Source organism: Orycteropus afer, unplaced genomic scaffold (genome assembly GCF_000298275.1).
Source record: "Orycteropus afer afer isolate SDZICR_OR568_19922 unplaced genomic scaffold, OryAfe1.0 scaffold00234, whole genome shotgun sequence".
Lineage (NCBI taxonomy): Eukaryota > Metazoa > Chordata > Mammalia > Tubulidentata > Orycteropodidae > Orycteropus > Orycteropus afer.
This window is the reverse complement of record NW_006921821.1, coordinates 714,122-719,957: the sequence shown is the minus strand read 5'-3', so window position 1 is coordinate 719,957 and position 5,836 is coordinate 714,122.

Here is a 5,836-nt window from a genome sequence, read left to right as displayed (position 1 = left end):
TATATATATATATATATATATACATATATATATATAAAACCTTTACTGATTTTGTTTCTCTAGAGAACCCAGTCTAACACAGTCTTGATCATGCATTTGTCATGTTGTCAGAAGGGACCATTCCCTGGAGAAGGAGATCATGCTTGGTAAAGGAGAAGGTCAGAAAAAAAGGAGAAGGCCCTTGACAAAATAGATTGACACAGTAGCTGCAATGCTGGGTTCAAGTATAGCAAGGATTGTGAGGATGGCACAGGACTAGGTATTGTTTTGTTCTGTTGTACATAGGGTCACTATGAGTTGGAGCTGACTCAATGGCACCTAACAACAGTTATGTATCAAACTCTGTTGAAACGGAGCCTACCTGCAGGGATTAGCCACTTGCTTCCTCTTTGTTCACTCCCTCTCTCATTTTTACCTAAGGTTGGAGGTAGTAAGTGTCCACTTTGGGTCATCTTATCTAGAAAATGGGAGAAGTGGTCTATAATGAATGCAATAGTTTATCTGCATAGTACCAAATAATTGGATTGAATTGATGTTTTAAATTGAATTGACTTAAGCAACAATATTTTGGGTAGTTCATGACTGTGATCAAAAGGAAAGAATCATAGAAAAACAAAGGAATTTCATGTAGCATATGAAGTTTTATATTTGAGCAGGAAGGTGCCCAAGTTTTCACAGCAAAAGCACTGAAGTATAGGTATAGAAATGTCACCAGTAGAAAATTCTTATCCTTATCTTAAAACTGAATTATTTGGCATTGGTGAAAAGAGTCCTTGGCTAAGCCTCCTCTGTGCACAGGCATGTACAAACACCTTCATGTGGCTCCTTGTAGGCCAAACAATGATGGTCAAGTCCTTCCAAAGAATAGGCCATGACAACATTAAATTACTTATGTTCTGGTTACCTAGTGCTACTCTGACAGGAATATACCACAAAAGTGATGGCCTTAACAAACAGCAGTTTATTCTTACAGTTTGGAGGCTTTAAGTCCGAGTTCAGAGTGCCAGGTTCTAGGGACTGAGTGAAAGCCCCTCAACCTTGGGCTTCAGCTCTGCCTCCTGCTCCCGGCCCACTGAAGCTAGAGGCTTTTCCTCACTCAGACAGCTGCTTGCTGCTGAGGCTGACAAGCCCAAAGTTGACAAGTAAAAAGGCACAGTCCTGATGTTACCAAACCACAAGGCAGGCCATTAATTCAAGTCCCAAAGTCGGCAGAGCATGGCAGGCTGCTGAACAATGACATGGCTACATGCATGGTTAAAGCATCCCATAAGCTAGAGACCAATCCCAAAGCTATTTCTTACATACGGGAAGCAGACCACATCCCTAAAGCAGCTACTCAGCTGCTTGTGATAGATCCTACCATGGAGTTGATTGCCAGTCTCATCATTGGGAATAACTACCACCAGCTGCCCAGCCACTCAACCAGGCCCAGCCAAGTTGACATACAATCTTAACTACTACAACTTATTTATTTCCTGCACCTGTTTAGTTATTTTCCAAGGCCCTTGAGAATCAAGGGCAGTCTTTCCACTTCTCCTAGAAATTATTCTGTCTAGAATATATGATCATACACCAGAGTAGGCCTCAAATGTAAAATAATATTCTGGATGTCCATCCAGGCAATAGGAAGTTGACCAGAACACTGTATCTCCTAATTAAAAAGACCTGAAACTTCACATCAGTCTTGAACTGCTTTGTCACTCCTGCTACTTAGAGACTGCAGAAAGCTAGCATAGTGAGCAACTAAGAAATCCTGTATAGTTCATTGCAGCCATTTTGTCAGGCTGAGAGCCAGACAAGTTAAAGGGCTATCAACTAATAGCTGACTACTGGCAGATCCAGGTCTAGAAGGAGCACAGGTGAACCCAGGTGTTCTAGCTGCAAACTGTGAATAAAGAAAGGTCTGGACTATCAAGTGGCCTTTGCTCATAATATTCTGTGTTATTTCACATTGCAGAATGAAGACATTTCATTTCAGTAATGGTGATCACTCCCAACTGGATTTTTTTATTTTTTAATTTTTTATTGTGGTTTAGGTACAAATTTACAAAGCAGAATTTGTTTTATGCTCAATAGTACGTGTACATTTGGTTTCACTCCCCAATTACCATCCCAAACCCTAACTCACTCTCCTCCTCTCCCTTCCCAGTAACCACTCCCCCACCATGCCCTTCATAGTTATACACTCCTATGTGTCCTGCTTTTCCTCCATGTGAGTGTTGCTCCTCTGGTGCCCCATGGCCAATTGCTCCAAGGGATGTATCTCTGGAGGGTATGTGGGTACATCACCCTGGCTTGAGTGGTCTGTGCGTATGTCTTGTGTACTGTTGGGCTGAGAGCCATCCCTTGGGAGTGAGTTTTATTCCAGGCCCAAAGTGTATCCCAGGGCCATAGTCTTGAGGGTCACACCAGACTCCATCTGATCAGTAATTCTGGTCATTATTGTGTTTTTTAATTTTGTTCCATTTGTTTCCTCTCAGTCTACCCAGGATCCCCAGTTTTGATCCCTTCCCAAGTGGTTGGCATTTGTAGTTGGGCACCATCTAGTTCTTCTGGTCTCAAGGTCTATCATGTTCCAGGGCTGATCGTTTCCAAATACCTTCAGTTTTCTTCACTCTTCTTTGTTTCTGACAATAGGAGACCATTAAGTGCATCATTAGGTGCAGGAACACACAGAGTCACTGTACCAAAAAGAACTGATCAATCTTCATCCATTTCAGGAAGTGGCATATGATCTAGAACCAATGGTAATGAAGGAAGAAGTCAAAGCTGCAATGAAAGAAGTGGCAAAGAACAAGGCTCTGGGAATTGATGGCATACCAATTGAGATATTTCAACAAACAGATGCCCCATTGGAGGCACTTACTCAGTTATGCCAAGAGATTTGGAAGACAGCTACCTGGCCAACTGACTGGAAGAGATCCATATTTGTGCCCGTTCCAAAGAAAGGTGATCCCACAGAATGTGGAAATTATAGAACAATATCATTAATATCACACGCAAGTAAGATCTTACTGAAGATAATTCAGAAACGTTTGCAGCAGTATATTGACAGAGAACTTCCAGAGGTTCAAGCTGGATTCAGAAGAGGATGTGGAACAAGGGATATTGTAGCTGTTGTCAGATGGATCTTGGCTCAAGGCAGAGAATACCAGAAAGATGTTTACTTGTGTTTTCTTGACTATGCAAAGGCATTTGATTGTGTGGATCATGACAAATTATGGATAACATTGAGAAGAATGGGAATTCCTGAGCACTTGATTGTACTCATGAGGAATCTGTACCTTGACCAGGAGGCTGTCGTTCGAACAGAACAAGGGGACACTACATGGTTTAAAATCAAGAAGGGAGTGTGTCAGGGTTTTATCCTTTCTCCACACTTATTCAATCTATATGCTGAGCAAATAATCCGAGAAGCTGGACTACATGAAGAAAAATGTGGCATCAGGATTGGAGGAAGAATCATTAACAACCTGAGATATGCAGATGATACAACTTTGCTTGCTGAAAGTGAGGATGACTTAAGGCACCTACTGATGAAGGTTGAAGAATACAGTCTGCAGTATGGATTATGTCTCAATCTAAAGAAAACAAAAATTCTCACAACTGGACCAATGAGCAGCATCACAATAAATGGAGAGAAGATTGAGGTTGTCAAGGAATTCACGTTGCTTGGTTCTACAATCGATGCGGATGGAAGCAGCAGTCAGGACATTAGACGACGTGTAGCATTGGGATAGTCAACTGCGAAAGAACAAGGATATCTCCTTGAGGACTAAGGTGCACCTGACAAAAGCCATGATATTTCCAATCACCTCGTATGCATGTGAGAGCTGGACAATGAATAAGGAAGACCGAAGAAGAGTTGATGCTTTTGAGTTGTGGTGCTGGCGAAGAATGCTGAAAGTACCGTGGACTGCTAAAAGAACTAACAGATCTGTCCTGGAGGAAGTGCAGCCAGAATGCTCCTTGGAAGCAAGAATGGACAGACTTTGTCTCACCTATTTTGGTCATGACAATCAGAAGGGACCATTCCCTGGAGAAGGATGTCATGCTTGGTAGGGTGGAGGGTCGACGAAGGAGGGGGAGGCCTTCAACGAGATGGATTGACAAGGTGGCTGCGATGATGGGCTCAAGTATAGCAAGGATTGTGGGGATGGTGCGGGATCAGGTAGTGTTTCGTTCTGCTGTGCATGGGGTCGCTATGAGTCAGAAATGACTCGACGGCACTTAACAACAACAACAACAGGTGCATCTTAGATGGCCATTCAAAAGTTTTTAAGACACCAGTCACTACCAACCAAAGTAGGTTGTGGTACAAGATTTTTATATATTTTGTTGTGCCAATTGAGTCTGGTGTCCCCCAATACTATGGCCTTGAGTAGGCAGATCCAGTGGATCTCTCTTCCATGATGTCTGGCTGTCTATGATGGATTACTCTATGTGTGTCTTCTGTTGCTTCTGTAATGATTGTGGTTATTTTGTATCACTGGTGTTGTTGTTGTTATTTGCCATCGAGTTGGACCTGACCCATAGCGACCCCTCCTTGGGTTTCCGAGGCAGTATCACTATGGAAGTAGATTACGCCATCTTCCTTCTGAGGAGTGGCTGGTGGGTTTGAACCGCCAGCCTTCTGGTTAGCAGTCAAGTGCCTTAGCCACTATGCTACCAGAGCTCCCTATACAGGTCTATTTAACTACAAGGTGGGAACACTCTGGCCCTGTATCCTTTCTGAATAGCAGGAAGCCATGACTGCAAAAGTGAGGAGCTCAGAAACAAGAAAGACAGAGCCTTCAATTCCTACTCTAACCTTTACCAACTCCATGACCTCTGAATAAGTTCCTTATCACCTTTGAAACTCAGTTTCCTCTCCTGTAGAATGGAAACAATAAGAACCGACCTTCTGGCTGTTGTGAGGATAAGATGAGCTAAGTGTATGCAAATCTCCCAGCACTGTGCTTGCTCTAACAGGTAGTCAATGAACTTGCTCCCTGACCTTATCTTCATAGGTGAAGAGTCAGCCCTAAGTGAAGTTCTGAATAGTTACCTCTTTCTATTAGGGTATGCATTAGTTTCATAGGACTGCCACAAACTGGGTGGCTTATAAAAATGGAAATTTACTGTTTCACATTTCTGGAGGCTGGGTGTCACCAAGTTGATACCTTCCAAGGCTCTGGAGAAATTTGTTCCACATCTTTCTCTTAGCTTCTGGTAGCTCCAGTAGCTCCTTGGTCTGAAGCTGCAGCATCACATAGTATCCTTCCTCTGTTTCCTTGTCTTTGTATATATTCTCCTCTTTTATAAGGACAATATTCATATAAGATTAGGACACACCCTACTCCATTATGATCTCATTTAATTAATAACGTTGTCAAAGACCTTTTTCCAAACAACATTACATTCACAAGTACCAAGGGTTAGAAATTCAATACATCTTTTGGAGGTATATAATTCAAGCCATAGCAGTATGTCTTGCTCCAAATCACCAGTACCAGTGGTGCCTTAAGCCCTTAACTGAAGCAACTCAATTAGTCCTGCCTCAATCTTCTGGTCCTCAATCAATTCCCTACCCCCAGTAGAGTTAGGTGTTAGAAAAGAGAAATATTTGATTGAATGGGTTCTCATTCAAGGGTTCTTTGTGCCAGAATCCTCTGGGAAGTATTATATTTTTCAAAAAGGTGCTCAAAAACCCAGGTGAATCTCAATTGTAAAGGCAAGAGAGCAAAATCAAAAGAAAAGCTTGAATCAATATTTGTTGTTGTTGTTATGTGCCGTCGAGTCGGACCCAACTCATAGCCACCCCTCCTTGGGTTGCCCAGGCAGTATCACTACGGAA